The sequence below is a fragment of the Anolis carolinensis genome, chromosome 3 (assembly GCF_035594765.1).
Source record: "Anolis carolinensis isolate JA03-04 chromosome 3, rAnoCar3.1.pri, whole genome shotgun sequence".
NCBI lineage: Eukaryota > Metazoa > Chordata > Lepidosauria > Squamata > Dactyloidae > Anolis > Anolis carolinensis.
Genome location: NC_085843.1, coordinates 179463739 through 179483257, shown reverse-complemented (window position 1 = coordinate 179483257; position 19519 = coordinate 179463739). Strand labels below are relative to the sequence as shown.

The window sequence follows — 19519 nt, the reverse complement described above, 5'->3', positions numbered from 1 at the left end:
GTCTGTGAGGTCTCTTCCAACTCTATGATTCTATATCTACATATTAAATTAGAAATGTAAGTATTTCTGATGTCATTCCACAAGCTATTTTAAGGGTTTCCATTGTCCTTTGGAAGTCCATCATATTCTTCGCTTGCCTTGCTTTTATCTAAAAGTTGTTTTCTTAAACATAGCAAGATCTCTCTTCAAATTTGATGGTGGGATTCAGAACAAATCTGCTGTTGCAACCAGGCTAAAAATAAGTATTACTGCAAAATTGAGATGAACACTTACCTTTATATTTGGACTAGGTAGGAAGAGACTCTTCTGTCAAAATATATACGCTGAGGCATTTGACAACACCTGGAATTAAAAAAAATCACCTAATACATAAATGAAATTGTACTAAACCAATCCAGCCTCAATTAATTACTCCTGACATCAACTCCCTTCCTCACTTCTTTGACCCCTTTCACACAGCTGAATAAAGTCCTACATTATCTGCTTTGAACTGGGTTATATGGCAGTGTGGACTCAGATAACCTAGTTTAAAGCAGATATTGTGAATTTATTCTGCCTTGATATTCTGGGTTATATGGCTGTGTGGAAGGGCCCTATGTATCGTTCTATCAATCATTCCCCCTGCAATCTTCTGTACACTTCTCATGGGTTCTTTTCTTATCTCCAAGTAGGGCACTTATAAGCGTTTTGTGTATCCGTATTTGGGGGGGGGGGGGGGTTCAACTTCTATTAAAAATACAATAAAATGCCATTTCTTCATTCAGAAAAACTTTCAGATGAAATGGAGAATTTATTTTAGGCTGTTCCGGCAGTAAGGTGAAAGTTGATTATTAGTTTGAAACAGGGATCTAGAAACTAGCCATCAACTTCAACCACATTTTGGTTAGTTGGAACCCCCCCTGCTCCTACAGAGGGAGATAGGATTCAATCACAGAGTTCAGTAAATTGAGGAAAACTTTATTGTTTAGAACTAGGCTGCAGTAGTAGGCAACTAACCATTCGATTCACTGGTACCTGAATTAAAAAAAACAGGTCACCAGGGAATCAGGAAATTCAACTGAGCATTCCTAATAAAATCTATACACTAAACATTATGCTATCTTATTTGTAAACACCCCACCATAGTAAATAACCGCATTTCCTTCACTTCTCAAAAAATGTTAGGTGTCTGACAATAGCTTATAATGTAGAATCTTGGCTTTTTTAGTTGCCACATCACACTGTAGACTCATGTTCAGCTTGTGGTCTACTATTATTCCAATGTCTCTTTGTTGTGTACTGATTTCAAGCCAGGTGTCACCTATCTATATCTGTGCATTTCATTTTTTCTACCTAAGCACCTTACTTTTCTCCCTGTTAGTTTTGGCCCAGTTCATTTAGGATTCTGTTCCTGTTGCATTTGCTCTCAATTTATCATCTAAACATTTGATGCCTTCTATTCCATCATCCAAGTCACTGATAAAGATGTGGAATAGTACTGGGCCCAGGATAGAACCCTGTGGCACCATACTGGTCACTTCTCTCCAGGATGAAGAGGAAACATTGGTAAGCATTATCTACCCCACATTTTACTAGCTTCTTTGTAGGACTATAATGGGGGACCTTGTTAAAGGTCTTACTGAAAATGAGATACGCTACACCCACAGCATTGCCTTCATCCACCAAGCTGGTAGCTCTATCAAAAGGAAGGAAGGAAGGAAGGAAGGAAGGAAGGAAGGAAGGAAGGAAGGAAGGGAGGGAGGGAGGGAGGGAGGGAGGGAGGGAGGGAGGGAGGGAGCGAGCAAGGAAGGAAGGAAGGAAGGAAGGAAGGAAGGAAAGAAGGAAGGAAGGAAGGAAGGAAGGAAGGAAGGAAGGAAGGAAGGAAGGAAGGAAGGAAGGAAGGAAGGAAAGAAAGAAAGAAAGAAAGAAAGAAAGAAAGAAAGAAAGAAAGAAAGAAAGAAAGAAAGAAAGAAAGAAAGTTGGTTGGTTTGTCTAACATTGCTTGTTTGAGTATGGCATTCCTTTCTAAGTGGTTACAGATTGTCCCACTTTTTGAAGATGAGGACATATGCCTTCTTCCGGTCTGCTGGACCTCCTCTTGTTCTCCAGGAATTTTCAAAGATGATTGCAAGTGGTTTTGAAATTACTTCTGCCAGTTCTTGGATGTAATTCACCTAGCCCTGGAAACTTAAATTCATTTAGATTAGCCTGTACTGCCTCTTTATTTATTCTGTATTGCATTTCCCGTAATGTCTCATCTGCTCCATCCTCCCCAAGTTGAGAACTGTTACCTTTGCAGATAGAACTGAGACAATGAAGATGCTGAGTAGTTCTGCCTTTTCTCTGTCCCTTGTTAGTATTTTGCCACCACCTGTACGCAGTGGCCCTACAATTTCCTTGTTCTTCCTTTTGCTACTGACATAACCAAAAAAAGCCCTCTGCATTGTTTTTAACCTCTCTAGCAAGCCTGAGTTTGTTCTGCACTTTGGCTTTTCTAGCTATCTCTACACATACTATTTGTTTTAATTCTTCTTTCGTGATTTCTCATTTTCTCCATTTTTATACATCCCTTTTACGTTTTAGCTCAATTGAAAGTTTCTTAAACATCAATTCTAGGTTTCTTAAGATACCTATTTTTTCCTCCTCAATGGAACTGTTTGAAATTGTGCCTCCAATATCCTACTTTTCAGAAAGTCCCATTCATCATGAACTGCTTTCTCTCTTAGTATTTCTTGACCATAGGATCATACTAAATTTTTGGTTAAGTTTATTAAAGTCAGCTTCCACCTTCTATGTTATAACTCCCGGAGAACATAGTTACTTCCACCTAAGGATCCAATCACTTCTATCTTGTTATTCAGGTCATCCTCTTGGGTAAAACACATGGCCAGAAATAAATAAATAACTATCACACAAGCCTTAAAATGTCACAGCAAAAGAATCAAAATTGACCAGCAAACACAGCTGATTTTCCCAGAGACTGGTGTTAGTGTTAATTAATGATTAAAATATTGGTGTTGAGCCAAGCTATGGGATACGGTGATGCAATGGATTAAACCCTTGTGCCGACTGAACTGCTGACCTGAAGATGGACGTTTCGAATCTACGAGATGGCGTGAGCGCACATCTGTCAGCCCCAGCTTCCCATGCAGGGACATGAGAAGTCTTCCACAGGATGGTAACATATCCGGGCGTTCCCCTATGCAAAATCTCTATAGACGGCCAATTCTCTCACACCAGAAGCAACTTGCTCGCTTCTGAAACTGAAAAAAAAATACAATTTATTGTCAAGGGACCACATTGTGTTACTGCCTACTTAAAAGGGTCACCTTTTGTCTTTTTAAAGTTATATTCTTCCTTACATCTGGAATTTCCCCTTCATAGGCTAAAAACACATAAGAATGCTACTGGCCCTGTTGTAATGGCCACACAGTGTTTTACTGTTTTAAATGGGGTATGATATTGGTTTTTAAGTGTGTTTTTACGATCGTTTATTTTACTATATTTTGTATTATATGTGGCATTAATCTTGCCATTATGTAAGACTGCTCTGGGTCCCCCTGGGGGAGAAGAGCGGTATATAAAATAAATAAATAAATAAATAAATAAATAAATAAATAAATAAATAAAATACCTGGAAATGGTCAGAGTCTAGTTTCTCTGAGAACTCTCAAGTCAGAAGGCTATTTCCAAGTGGTATGATTTCACCATAAACCTCCTTCAGTTCAGTTTGTCATTTATCTGCATGTTACCTTTTTTTTTTTAACTTACAATTATGCATACACTTCGCTCACTCTTCAAGTGCCTTGTTTGTTAATGGTTAATACAGATATGTATTGCACATAAAAGGGAACTGATTTACTGCCAAGTATAGCAACAAATTGATAACTACATACAAAGATCCCCCTTCAGTGAATGAAGAGTTGAGAATTCTTAATATGATTTTTGTAGAGTCTCTGATCATTCGGGGATTTTTTTCTGTGCAAGTGAATTGCTGCATCCTTTCACCTAAAAAAGAGGTTTGCAATGCACAGATTCATAGTACAGTGTTCCCTAACTACTTCGCAGTTCGCTTTTCACAGATTCACTGTTTCGTGGTTTTTCAATAAACTCTAAAAGAATATTATAAATCATAAAAATTACAATTTACAGCCTAAGGAAGGGAGGAAGGAGAAGCTGAAGGGAGAGAGAAGGAGCCCAAGCGGCAATGGGAGGAAAAGGAGGCGATTTATCAACACACAATTGGTTGATAAAGACTTAAAATAGTGTATAACTACTAAAATAATGTATAAATATTAAAATAAATATTAACTACTAAAATAATGTATAAATATTAAAATAAATATAGTGTCCCTACTTTGCGGATTTTCACTTATTGCGGGTGGTCCTGGAACATAATCCCCGCGATAAGTGAGGTAACACTGTATTTTTTTTTCCCTTGCAGGAGTCAGATACTATCTGTGGGATCTGCAGTTTTAATGTTCACTTTGTCTGGACTCATCTTACCTTAAATGGGTTATTTGAAAAGGGTGGTTCACAAAGAAGAGAAGGGTGGGGTAGTTAAAAAACAGAATGGGAGGAACAAGAGGAGCAAGGTGGGGAGGAGGCCAATAGAAAACAAAATGGGGAGTAAAAGGAAAGTGTTAAACTTAGTTTTGCAAGAGACTAGCACTGAGTACAGTATTGCAAAAGAGTTAATTGCATCTCACCACACTATGTATATTATTTAACAATATAATCCATAACGGATTATATATACTATATATATTATATATACTATATATAGAGACAGACAGACAGACAGAAAAGACTCCTAAAAATATCCTCTCATAAAGCTGCAGTAGAGGGGCACCTGCCTCTCAGGTTTCAAATTCACTGCAAGCGTATTATAAAAGTATCAGTATTAACTGCAAAAGTTGTGCGTGTTCACTAGAAAAATCAATAATTAGTACCCCGGCTTTGGAACTCGCTTCCTAGAGAGATCAGGCAGGCCCCCACCCTCCTCTCCTTCCGTAGGAGCTTAAAAACCTGGCTCTTTCAAAAGGCCTTTGATACTTAATCTGGTGTTGGACTGATCGATCTGCCCATTTTAGAATAGCCCCATTCTTGAGGTGTTGCCAATGCTATATTGCACTTTGTCCATTTTAACTGTGAAATTACCTTCCCCATTTCGGCCCATTTCGGCACATGTTGCACGTTGCCTGGGTTCTATGAATTAGTCTCCAGTGTTAATATTGCATGTTTCATGTTGATTTTAACTATTGTTTTTACTGTAATTGATGTTTTTATTGGATAACTGTTTTATTGCTGTGTTTTGATATTTGATTGTTTTATCGGGCAAGGCCCCATGTAAGCCGCCCCGAGTCCCTTCGGGGAGATGGGGCGGGGTATAAAAATAAAGTTATTATTATTATTATTATTATTATTATTATTATTATTATTATCATTAATTCTGAACACTTAGCTTTTGATATTCAGAAACCTTATCTCTCTCTTTTTGATAGTTACAATGTTGGTAGATAAAGAGAATGCTGTGGAGGCAGAAAAAGAAAATACGCTTCCAGTACATGATGCTGAAGTGAAAGGCACATGAGGGCCGATTTGCCTTTCTCCTTCATTTGAGACATCAACCACTCTTCTCACAGGCTCCAACAACACGAGATCCTAGTCACAATCTCATCAAGGGCACAATGGCCAGCCTCCCTGCTTCAGGGAAGAAATCAAGCCATCTCAGCCCGAGGTCACAATGACTACTCTCTCTCCTTTAGGCAAGACACATCAGCTTGATGTCACAATGGCCAGGCTTCCTCCTCCAATGGCAAGTCTTTCCCCGCCAGGCATGTAACTTAGCAGCATGTGGGCTCAGTGAAACTAAGTGAAACAAGTAGGTATAACAGCAAGTGGAGTTAATAACTTTCTTTAGGGGGGGGGAGACTATGACAAAGAAACAGGTAAATATTATCTCTTTTGTCTCCTACTGCTCTAGAATCTAGAATAAATGGGTCCTGGCAAATAGGGTTTAGAACATTTTTCTCATAATTGTTCATGTCTTTTGCTCCACCAACTGTCTTGTTCATTCCATTAGCCTCTATTTGCTTAGTAAACCAGGGAGCTACTTTGACTCCACCCCGTAAAACAGAATACTTAATCAATAGTGTCCATCATCCTGGTCATTTCTTCCAGTTCTACTAGGCTTTGGCAGATTTTCTTGATACAGAGACAGTAATTTCCTGTGAGTAGCTACCACACAGTACTAATAATACTCTCCAACCTCACATAGTTTGGAGAAGCCCTTAGATTGATACACTTGCATTCCTAACCCACATTAATGTAGAAGCCTGGCCGTAATTACTTTTGTGTAATCTGTTTTGGCATAACAACAACAACAACAACAACAACAACAACAACAACTTTAGTCTTGCATCCCACCACCATCTCCCTAAAGGGACTTGGGGCGGTTTACACACAGCACAAAAGTGCCTAAAAACAGAGCATAAAATAAAACACAGTATAAAATGCAATTAGTATGAGGGTGGATGCAAGAGAAATGATGCACAGGATATAGCAGCTTGCTCATTAATTTAGTAAGTGTTCCAGAATTACTAGTGCTAATTTGCATAACCAAGAAAACCAGAAGGACTGGTTATGGCCTATCCACATTCTCACATCATGCAATAGTGTTATTAATGTGATGCAGGGGAGAAAGGTTAAAGGACACTTTAAAGTCAAACATCATATCCACAAGCCTTGTATCTAAATTCAAAACCCACTATCCTGACTAAACAGAACAAATTGCAGCTTTCCCGATGTTACTGTATCACAATCCCATCAGCTCTAGTTATTATATATAATGACTAGCTGTGCCCGGCCACGCGTTGCTGTGGCGAAGTCTGGTGGTCTGGGAAATAAAGTATTGAGGAATTGGTGGTAGTTAAGGGCAAGGGTAAAGGTTTCCCCTGACATTAAGTCCAGTCATGTCTGACTCTGGAGGTTGGTGCTCATCTCCATTTCTAAGCCGAAGAGCCGGCGTTGTCCGTAGACTCCTCCAAGGTCATGTGGGATGACTACATGGAGCGGTGTTACCTTCCCGCCAGAGCAGTACCTATTGATGCACTCACATTTGCATGTTTTCGAACTTCTGGGTTGGCAGAAGCTGGAGCTAACAGTGGGGGCTCTCTCCGCTCCCCCAATTCAAACCTGTGGCCTTTCAGTCCAGAAGTTTAGCAGCTCAGCGCTTTAACACGCTGCACCATCAGGGGATATTATTTCCTAAAGGTTGTGAATATACAAAATTTTTGATTGTTTTTGTCTGTTGGAGGCAAGTATGAATGCTGGAATGAGGAAAAATGATTAGCATGTAATGGCCTTGTAGCTTTAAAGCCTGGCTGTTTCCTCCCTGAGTGAATTTTTTGTTGGGAGGTGTTAGCTGGCCCTGATTGTTTCCCGTGTGGAATTCCCTTGTTTTCAGAGAGGTGTTGTTTGCGATATTTTATGTGCTTCTACTGTCTGTGGTCCTGAGAAAACAGAGGAATTGCCAGACTTTGATGATGGGAATACTTTGTTGGGAGGTGTTAGCTGGCCCTGATTGTTTCTTGTCTGGAATTCCCTTGTTTTCAGAGTGGTGTTGTTTGTGATATTTTATGTGCTTCTAGTGTCTGTGGGCGTCAGAAAAGAGGATTTGCCAGACTTTGATGATGGGAATACTTTGTTGGGAGGTGTTAGCTGGCCCTGATTGTTTCTTGTCTGGAATTCCCTTGTTTTCAGAGTGGTGTTGTTTGTGATATTTTATGTGCTTCTAGTGTCTGTGGGCGTCAGAAAAGAGGATTTGCCAGACTTTGATGATGGGAATACTTTGTTGGGAGGTGTTAGCTGGCCCTGATTGTTTCCTGTCTGGAATTCCCTTGTTTTCAGAGTGGTGTTGTTTGTGATATTTTATGTGCTTCTAGTGTCTGTGGGCGTCAGAGAACAGAGGATTTGGCAGACTTTGGTGATGGGTATACTTTGTTGGGAGGTGTTAGCTGGCCCTGATTGTTTCCTGTGTCGAATTTCCCTGTTTTCAGAGTGTTGTTCTTTATTGAGTGTTCTGATTTTAGAGATTATATTGTTGTGCATTATTGTACCACAGTAATTATTTCATCTTACAATAGAATCTCAGTTATCCAACATTTGGTAATGCAATGTTCTGGATTATCCAACGTAGTGTGCGTTTTAGTAGTCAATTTTTTTGTAGTCAGTGTTTTAAATTGTGATACTTTTTCTGTCAAATTTGTTGTATAACATGATGTTTTGGTGGCTAATTTGTATAACGATTACCTAATTTGATGTTTAATTGGGTTTTCCTGAATCTGTTCTTATTATCCAAGAGATTCAGTTATGCAATGTTGTGCAGGGATGTTTATGTTGGATAAGTGAGATTCTACTGTATATTTATAATTTTGTAAGGAAGGCGTTTGCGTCATCCCCGGGCACTGGAAAAGGGTAAATAAATAAGAGAAGAGGAGAAGAAGGCGCTCTGTACCTGCTCAGGGGCCAGGCGGGAGGCGTGGTGGGGTAAGGTCTGCCCTTCTCCTTTGCCCCTCCATCCCGGCCCTCCCTCTCCTACCGAAGGCGGCGCCGGTGTGGTGGTGGGTTGGCAGGCCTGGTAGGCCAGGGAAGAGCGGGCTCCGGTGGAGGCGCAGGCCCGGGGCGTAGCGGCTTCCTCCCCGCCTCGCGCTTCCCGGTGCCGGCCTCCATGTTCTTCCCGCGGAGGAGGATAGGAGGAGGCCTGAGCAGCGGCGAGGAGGAGGAGGGGGAGAACGGGGCCGGGAAGGCGGGCGATGGGGCGCTCATCCGCCGCTGCAGGGCCGAGAGGAAGGAAAAGGGGTGGGAAAGGAACCTCCACACACACAGAGAGAGGCAGGACTCGCTTTCCCAAGCGCCTCAAGCGGAGGTAACATTGTTGGCGCGAAACACCGGGAAGGTACTGAGGGAGGGGGAAAGTAGCCTTTTTTGTTTCCCAGGCGAGATGTGAGGCCAGGGGCGGGCCAGCATAGGCCCTCCGGGTGTTTTGGAGTGGAACTCCCAATTCGAGGATGGGGAGCTCAGCCTCGTGAGGCGGAGATGTGCCTTCTCCTGGCGAGTCTCTGGCTTCGGCAGTGGAGGCGGCGATAGAGGGGGAGGGAGGGGGGACGGTTTTGTGTGTGCACGCGCACGCGGGGGAAGAGTTGGGAGGATTGTGTTTGTGCGCATGCGCACATCGCCTGTTGTGTTTTTTTGGTGTTGTGATTGTGTTTTTTGTTTGTTTGTGTTGTATCTTACTGGAGGCGGGGATGATGGATTGCGTTGCCAATTTTCGAGTTTGGGGGGGCTGTAGATTTGTTGTTTTGTCCATCGCCGTGATGCCATCACTCTTTTATATATATAGATGAGGAATACAGGACTTGTAGTCCAGCATCTAGAGTTCCATAAAAAATGACACCAAGGGCCAGATTCGGCCCACGGACATTGAGTTTTACATTGAAATCTCCAGTGTACCCATTCTTGGGGATTGGAATATATTTTGAATATTTCTATTCTGTTGGCCATTTTTCCATATTTGTTGACACATTTTAGTTAGATAGATTTCAATTACAGTATATCCTGTCTCTGTAGATTAAAGCAGCTCCATTGCTATTTGGCTGCCATTGCGTTTATTCCTATTCTTTCTCCCATGTGCTCTGGATGCATCCTTTATGATCAGTCCCCCATATTTTTAGGTTGTACTTTTACAAATTGCAGCTTTGATTAAAATGTTATCTCTAGAAATCTCTAGATTTTTGAGTGTGACTCTGTGGTCAATTTCTGTCTGAAGATTACTATAAAGTTGTACTGGAAGACTTAGAGAGAACATTTCTACAAACATTTATAGGTACTCCAGTGTAATTCTGTGGGTCAGCTTCCAGCAGTTAAAATATTTGTTCTGTTTTTAGTTTACTGTTTTTCCACTTTCATGGGTATCCTGCACATCTTACTCCAGCAAATGTGTAGGACTGGCTATACTTCATTTTTTAGAAATGGAGTTTTATCTTCAAATGGTTCTTCCTTGCATGAATCTGACACCCTTTCATCTCTTTTATGTTGCTCTTTGGTGTATTGTTTCCATCATCTTTTTTATTTCTACATGTAATATAATATGATCCCTTGCATGTCATATAGCACCTGAATGTTTAGTTTACATTTTCCTTTGATTTCTCAGATCTTGTGGAAGAGGTCACTTGGGGTGTTGTTGTTGTTGTTACCTTATTCTATTTCTCTACATAATGTAGTGTGTTATAGCAGTTCTCGTCCCTGTGGGCAGGTTTCTAAACAGATGAATCCAAGTTACTGATGCTACTTCTGTCACAGTTTATTTTTGCTTTTCATCTGTCCCTAACTGCCTGAAAAGTTTAATCTGCTATCCAATAAGGCAGTGGTTCTCAACCCTATGGGTCTCCAGATGTTTTGGCGTTCAACTCCCAGAAATCCTAACAGCTGGTAAACTGGCTGGGATTTCTGGGAGTTGTAGGCCAAAACACCTGGGGACTCACAGGCTGAGAACCACTGCAATAAAGCTTCTCTTCCTTTTTCTTTTCAGTGATTTCTGTATTTCTCCTTAAAAATGTCCCTGGTTCAGAGTTCTTCTGGTTCCTGGTCAATTAAGCTTAATAGTACTAATCATTTTAAACATTATCTTTACATTCTACAGGTAGGATGTCACAATGGATGGTTAATTGTTCTTCTTTAGCTTAACTTTCTTTTTTGCCATCAGTAGTCATGTAGGAACCAGCAATACTACAAGGCACCGTCTTCAAAAGATCACAGACCTGATCAGCTGGACTTTAAATTAAGTTGTATGGGGGAGGGTGACAATATCCTTGGTAGTTTTTCAAAGCCGGGAGGGAACAGCCCAAAGGATAAAGAGAGAGTTGTACTAACAAAACAAGTACGAAGCAGCAACAGGACAATAATCTCAAATAAACATCTATGGGGAATATCCCATGGGTTTAGATGTCTCTACACTAATGCCCAGAGAGTAAACAAGATGAACTGGAACTTTTAGCAAAACAAAACCGTTACAATGTATTAGGCATAACAGAAACCTGGTGGGACAAGTCCTATAATTGGAATGTAGTAATAGGGGAGGGGTATAACTTATTTCAGAGAAATAGACCAAACAGGAGATGGGGTGAAGTAGCATTATATGTCAAGGATGTTTACATCTGTGAAGAAATGCAGGATTTCTATCCTGGAAACCAGGTTGAATGCATCTGGATAAGAATTAAGGGAACAAGTACTGAAAAAGATGTAATTGTGGGGGTCTACTACAGACCTCCAAGCCACACTGGATGAAGCCTTCCTTGAACAGATGATCAAACATACAGAAAGACATTATACCATCCTGTCTCCTGTTCCATCAGTTGGCAACCCCTCCCACCAAGGAATAACTGCCACTTTGGGACCAGAGTGAAGAACGGGAGGGCCAGGAAGACATCATACCATTCTGTCTCCTGTTTCATCAGTTGGCAGCCCCTCCCACCAAGGAATAACTGCCACTCTGGGACCAGAGTGAAGAACGGGGGGGGGGGGGGGAGGAAGACATCATACCAACCTGAGAGCCAGGCAAATAGTTCCATCTTGTCTCCTGTGCTATAGCAACATGCTATGCTAATTTTACATACATACATATATATAATATATATACAATAATTTATAAATATATAATATATTGTATATACTTACAATATTGACAATAATATTATAATGTAATACAATATTATACTAATAATATAATATATTACAATACTATTAATTATATATTATATATTAAATGTAATATTACTAATAATATTACCATATAATGATATAGTACAATATAGTAATTTAATGCTTATATTGTGCTATCCTAATAATATATTGTATGTACATTTGATTTGTAAGCTGCTCCGAGCTCCCTCCGGAGTGAGAAGAGCGGGATATAAATGTAATAAATAAATAAAGAAGAGATATAGTAATAATGGGAGATTTCAATTATTCTACTTGTTGGAAAACAAATTCTGCCAAAATACAGAGTCCAACAAATTCCTCACTTGCATTGCTGACAGTTTTACTGTCCAGAAGGTGGAAGAGGCAACAAGGGGATCTGCTATTCTGGATCTGATTATAGCTAATAATAATAATAATAATAATAATAATAATAATAATAATAATAATACTTTATTTTTCTATCCCGCCACCATCTCCCTGGAGGGACTCGGGGCGGCTAACATGGGGCGGAGCCCAACACAGAAACAAAGAATTACAAATTAAAATACGTATCAATGACAAAACAATAGTACAACAATCAAGTAAAATCATCAGTTAAAAACATACCATATAGTAAAACATAGAATGACCAAGCAAGTTAAGGCAATAATATCAACATCACCACTATGGATAAAAGGGTCGAACTCAAGAATGCATAGTTCCAAGGGCTTTTGATAAAGTGCATAGACAAGTGTCAGAGAGACGGCTGGGATAATGCGGGGTAGGATAATAGGAAGGAAAATAAAGTGCTGGAAAATATGCATCAGTTATAGGGGACTGTCAAATTATTTAAACACATGCTGGCAGTGCCATGTCTCCAGCTGTTTGATAACGGCAGACAGGGTTGGGGCCAGTCTAATCTCCCTGGGAAGGGAGTTCCAGAGCCGAGGGGCCACTACAGAGAGGCCCTCTCCCTCGTTCCAGCAAGCCAAGCCTGCAATAGTGATGGGAACGAGAGGAGGGCCTCCCCTGAAGATCTAAGAGAAAGTGCAGGTTCATAGGGGGAAAGGCGATCAAAAAAGGTAGACAGGTCCCAAACCGTTTAGGGCTTTATAGGTAATTACCTGCACCTTGAATTGGGACCAGAAAATGACTGGAAGCCAATGGAGCTCCTTGAACAGAGGAGTTGATCGCTCCCTGTAAGTTGCTCCAGTTAGCAGTCTGGCTGCTGATCGCTGGACAAGTTGTAGTTTCCGGGCCGTCTTCAAGGGCAGCCCCACGTAGAATGCATTGCAATAATCCATCTTGGAGATAACTAAGGCATGGACCACCGTGGCCACGTCAGATTTCACGAGGTACGGTCGCAGTTGGCACACAAGTTTTAGTTGTGCAAAGGCCCTCCCGGCCACCGCTGACACCCGAGCATCAAATGTCAGCGATAAATCCAGGATTCAACAATGGAGCCAACAATGAGGACCTGGTAAATGGAGTAGAAGTGGTGGGATCCTTAGGTGGGAGTGACCATGTTCTTCTGGATTTTGTGATACAGATGAAAGGGGAAACTAAGAGGTCAGTCATGCATTCTAGACTTTAGAAAGCTGACTTCATGAAATTTAAGGAAATACTGAGCACAACTTCATGGACAGGAATACTAAAAGAGAAGAGAGTTAATGAAGAATGGGAGTTTCTTAAAAGTGAGGTACTAAAGGCACAATTGCAAATGCAAGCAGGAATAAAAAAGAAGAGAAGTGTAAAGAAACCAGTATTGATGTCCAAGGAACTTTCAGCTGAGCTAAGATTTAAAGAAGACATGTACAAGAAATGGAAAAGGGGGGAAACCACCAAAGAGGAATTCAGACAAATAATCAACACAGGTAGGGGGAAAATCCAAAAGGCTAAAGCACAAAAAGAACTCAAGCTTGCCAGAGAGATTAAAAACAACAAAAGGTGGTTCTTTGGTTATATCAGTAGAAGGAAGAACAAGGAAATGGTAGAGCCTCTGTGTGGAGAAGGTGATGAAATGCTAACGGGGACAATGGGTTCAGAGCAATGGGTTGAAATTACAGGAAAGGAGATCCCACCTGAACATCAGGAAGAACTTTCTGACTGTAAAAGCTGTTCAGCAGTGGAACTCACTATCTCAAAGCTCTTTCTTTGGATGTTTTTAAACAGAGGCTGGATCTGTCAACGGTACTTTAATTGTGCTTTTCCTGCATGGCAGGAGGTTGAACTAGATGGCCCATGTGGTCTCTTCTCACTCTAACTCTTCTAACTAAATGATTCTATATATGACAAGATTCCAAAATAATGACAATAGAAGTTAAATTAAAGAATGTTATCGGTGATCAAAATCTGCTCACAAGAGAATTTAAAAGTTGAGCCATATTTTTAAAAGACTGTTAAATTACAAAAACAATTTCCGAAGGATTGGTAGCAATCTTGCCTCAAGTGGCTTCAGACAGTCTGAACATATGGACTATGTTTGAAGGGATTATTTCCTTGCTCCTATTAGCTGAAATGTTCGTTAAATATAGGACAAGATTTAAATATAGCAGTTCCTATTACTATTGCAGGAATATAAGTATCTCATACTCATATCTGACCTTTCTGACATATTGACTGCATGTTTCTTTTACTTATGTTATTAAAATAAAAAAATCCAACTACATGTTATGTAGTCTCAAATCTCAAGCAATACTGTCATCTAAACCTAGAAAATAAAAAACTAGTTATTCCTTACTAACTAGAAATGAAATTTTCTGTAAGATGGTTCATACAAATAAAGTGCAACAATACACCACAATATAAATCATTTCTAATTCATTACCTGAGTAAGAAACAGGAAGCACCCAAAGGATTATGAAAAGCTTTAGCACATTGGATACCATGTGAAGTGTTCTGGAAATGTATGACATCACAAACAGCGGTGTCATAGACAGACAGGTTTGGTTGACTCATTTCTATTTATAAACACTGTTTCAAGGAGGATAATGAGCTGCTCCATCAGTTAAATATTTAAAGGACTACATCTATACATCATGTGATGATTAGAAACATGTTGTTGACTTTGACTGTGCCTTTCTTCGCACTACTATTTTACAGAGGTGAAGCCAAATTTTGCTGGACATTTCAATGAAATGGGGTGCTTGCCTATCAGAGGCCTGGATCTCACAGGAAGAATAGCTGGGTGGAGTGGGGATGATGTGCTTTGCTCAAAATACAGAAACCTCCCTCACAAAAAAAATGACTGACAAACGTTTATGTTGAAACAGACATACATGACTGCCTCTATAGAAGTAAAGTGCTAGTGTTGGTGTTGGTACTGTTATTACTTTTATAATTTGCACAATTTGTTGATTGAGTTGCAGTAATTACAACTAAAATGGAGAAGTTTCTAATTAAGAAAATAAAGTATGTTGACAATGTTAGTGATGAACCACTTGGAGTGGCTATAGAGGAAACTACAGAAGAATAAACTGTAGTATATACAAATTGTAAAGGAAAAATGTCCAAACCTTGTTTCTACAGTAAAGATTACAGTAGAGTCTCATTTATCCAACATAAATGGGCCGGCAAAACATTGGATAAGCAAAAACGTTGGATAATAAAGAGGGATTAAGGGAAAGCCTATTAAACATCAAATTACGTTATGATTTTTACAAATTAAGCACCAAAACATCAAGTTTTACAACAAATCGAAAGAAAAAGTAGTTCAATATATGGTAACATTATGTAGTAATTACTGTATTTATGAATTTGGCACCAAAACATCGCAATGTATTGAAAACATTGACTACAAAAAAATGGCTACTAACAAATTGACTACAAATAAAGATAGAATTGCATAAAATGAACTTACAGTAACAACATTGTTGGAAATTAAATCCATAAAAAGTTCAATCCTTACTGCTTAGAGAAACAGCTGTAGATCTGGGCAGGAGGCAAACTGCATTGGATAATCCAGAATATTTGATAAGTGAATCTTGGATAAGTGGGACTCTACTGTATATGAAACTTATATACTGTTTATGACATAATATATATATATATATATATAGTGTATGAAATTCTTATAAGGAGTTGGTTAAATCTTCAGTTTGCTAGTAAAACTGAATTACAGTGTTAGGTTCCAGGACCACCCGCAATAAGTGAAAATCCACGAAGTAGGGACACTATATTTATTTTAATAGTTATACATTATTTTAGTAGTTATACACTATTTTAAGTCTTCATCAACCAATCGTGTGTTGACAAATCGCCTCCTTCTCCTCCCGTTGCTGCTTGGGCTCCTTTTTTCTCCCTTCGGCTTCTCCTTCCTCCCTTCCTTAGGCTGTAAATTGTAATTTTTTATGATTTATAATAGTCTTTTAGAGTTTATTGAAAAACCGCAAAACAGCGAATCTGCGAAAAGTGAACCGCAAAGTAGTAAGGGAACACTGTACTGTGTTGTGAAAGGATGCATGTCCAAAGTGAGTGTCACCAACAAGAAAAGTTTGGAAAACTGCATTGTAGGATCAAGTTGGACATATTCCAAGCAATGCAGGCATGTCATCATATTATGGTGATTAATAATCACTCTGCAGTCATTAGGGTTCTGTCTACATGAACCAATTCGTTAAATTACCTCACAATAGTCACTCTCCTGCCACACAATACTCATGACAATTCAAATCTCAATCAGTCCTTAAACCACTTCAAAAGCATGAAATCCATGTGGATCTGGGAAATACAGGGCAAGTAAGGCTATTTTGTGGTGATGGCATTTTCTTTTAGTTGTAGTCAAATGCTAAGGCAAGAGAAAACAAAGCAATTGCTCCAGATCTTGTGGAATTGCAACTCCTATCAGCTTTAGCACAACATATGCAAATATAAGGAGCTGCATAATTAGCAGTATTATACAATACTGATTAACTCTTTACCTGGTGGCAGATGGGATTGGAATCATCTCAGTTTGAAATTCTGTCTGCTTTTAGCAAATTGTTCTCTAGGCATTGTCCTCACTGCATTAAGTAATCTCTTATCAGAACAAATACACACAAAACCCTCATGGTAAAGAATAACTAAGTGATTACAACAGAAGTTCCTGTGGAGCCTATTTCATCAAAGGTCGCCTGATATCTTCATTATACAGGATGCCCCCTTTTTGAGGGCTGGCAGGCTCATAGGAATAGCAGACAGTTTTAATGACAAAATTTAAAATGCCATCTTATATTTAATCTTTGCTTTGTGTATTTTAATATGTATTTTTTGGAAATATGTTTCAATATGTGTATTTTAAAGAATGTTTTTAGATGAATTTATGATTTAGCAATGTTCTAACCCACCTTGAATGGGCAAGAAATAAAAAGAAGGGGTGTTCTAAAGAAGGGGTGTCCAAACTCTTTAAGATGAGGGCCAGTTCACGATCCCTCAGCCTGTTGGAGGGACAGACTATAGTTTGAAAAAAAAACATGAATGCATTCCTATACACATTGCATATCGCAATTATTTGTAGTGCAAAATAAAACCATGAAAGAATACAATATATATAACGAAGAACAATTTGAATCAACGTAAACGTACCAGTATTTCAATGGGCCTGGTTTTGGCTGATGAGTCGTTAATCAGGATGTTATTGTGGTGCCTTCAGACAAGGCATATACCGTCTCAAAGTTTGGTAGAGTCTCCTTCTCTGGAGGCTTTTCAACAGACCATCTGTCAGAAGGGCTTTGATTGTGGCTGGGGGGCTTATAGTTGTTGCCTGGTTCTCCCCTTTCCTTCCAAGGGAGGAGTCACAGCGAAGGGCAACCTTTTTGGAAATTTGCGGGACAAAGTTGGGGGGGGGGGGGGGGCGGAGGGAATCCAGACAGGTGCTCTGCCCCCATGGTCTGCCCTTCCCAGCCATGCAGCAACAGCAGCAATGGCGCCAGCAGAAGCAGCAAGCACCTGGGGCAAGCAGGGCAATTGGAGAGCCTTCCTTTGTAAAGAAATAAAGAAAATGTTATGGGAGAAGAGAGACAGAGAGAGACAAGGAGTCACTGGGACAGAATGCCCAAAGCTGGAGCCACCTGAGAAGGCGATGCTTAATCAGGGTGAAGGGAGGCAAGAGGCCGCCATCTCTCTTTCTCTCCTCCCAAGGAGCCCGTCTTTTCCAGGGCCCTGAGCCCCAAGAAAGAGGGGATGAAAAGAGGAAGTCGAGGGAGGGAGGAAGTAAAGAAACAAGGGAGCGAGGACTGAAGAGAGAGGGCCAGTGGAAATTTGAACAAGGGCTGAAACTGGCCCCTGGACTGGACTTTGAACATGCCTACTCTAAAGATACCCCATTTTTAAGGGCTGTAAAACATGTCCTTTTAATATAAACTAAATGGGGTGCCCAAAATCCAGCAGTTAAAGGTGTGGGTATCTTGAGAGAAGATAAGGTCCAGCTGCAGGAGCGAGTGCCATCCTTATGCTGGGAGGAAGGTGGAACTTGTGGTGACTGCCTCAATCCTCTTTCCCATCCTCCTCCCCCAATACTCGGGCTATCCTCTTGGCAGAATGCTGGGAGGAGAGTGAGACAAGAGAGTGACTGAGTGTGCTTTGGAGGGTTCGCAGTTGCAACATGTCTTCCTTGAGTCGTCCTCCCGGCATAAGGATGAGATTGCCCTCACCGTCCTTATGCTGGGCCGGGCTATGGCGCAGCTGGTTAGTAGCCAGCTGCGGTAAATCACTACTGACCAAGAGGTCATGAGTTCAAAACCAGCCCAGGTCTGATTGAGTGCCCGACCATTAAATAACCTAGCTTGTTGTTTTCCTAAGCAACTCGAAAGACAGTTGCATCTGTGAAGTAGGAAAATTTAGGGACCGCTTATGCGGAGAGGCTAATTTAACTAATTTACGTCACCATCAAAATGTCCAACAGCGTGTGTGTGGAAGAATGAGGAAGTACTCCATGAAGGACTCAAGTCTCACAGTGGATGAAGCAGCAGCTCCCCCTGTGGCCAGAACTGCGCATACCCTCATGAAACCGGAAGCTGGAAAATGTTAAATAACCTCCGTGTCTCTTTCTGCATGTTGTATGTTTAATGGCACTGAATGTTTGCCATGTATATGTACATTGTGATCCACCCTGAGTCCCCTTTAGGGTGAGAAGGGCGGAATATAAATACTGTAAATAAAATAAATAGTATGCCAAGAGGAGGGTGAGACACATAGTGGCTGAGAGCACTCCAGGGGCTCTCAGCTGCTATGTGCCTTCCTCCCCCATCTTTTTGGCATAAGGATGTGGCGAACCACCATGTCCTTATGCCAAGAGGAAAGGGAAAACGAGGAGGGCCTGAGGCAAGTGACCCCAGGCCATAGTTTGCCCATGCTTGGACAAGATGGACCACATGGTCTCTTCTAACTCTACAATTGTATGAGGCCTGAGGGAAAGGAGGCCTAAGCAGCAGGTACTGAACCAAGGGGGTCCTTCCACACAGCAATATAACCCAGAATATCAAGGAAGAAAATCCCACATTTTCTCCTTTAAACTGGACTATATGGCAGTGTGGACCTCTGATAACCCATTTCAAACCAGAACTGTGGGGCTTTCTGTCTTGATACATGACTGTGTGGAAGGGCCCTGAGAGGCAACACAACTAAAGCTGAAAGAGTAGGCAAGGCATACGAAATCCGGTGGCTGCAGAACTCATAGTATGACCCAGGTTTTTGTAGAGGCCCCTGGCCTAATCTCCAAGCCCTAGAGTCCTGCAGGAGGAGGCGTTTCAGCTCTAGCGGCAGTTGCCTTCGAAACGCCCGCACTGTGACGTCACGGCCACGCGCCGCCGCCGGAGGGAGGGAG

The 19519-nt window shown here is 40.8% G+C and overlaps 1 long non-coding RNA gene across 1 annotated transcript; it reads right to left on the bottom strand.

The window, feature by feature from the left end:
• Positions 1-203: 203 nt before the first annotated feature.
• Positions 204-19515, bottom strand: LOC134298031 (uncharacterized). Its single transcript, XR_010005005.1, has 3 exons — positions 17281-19515; positions 3062-3242; positions 204-342 (listed from the first exon to the last, which is right to left on the bottom strand). It is a non-coding gene; the product is annotated as an uncharacterized LOC134298031 (long non-coding RNA).
• Between the last annotated feature and the right edge of the window lie 4 nt (positions 19516-19519).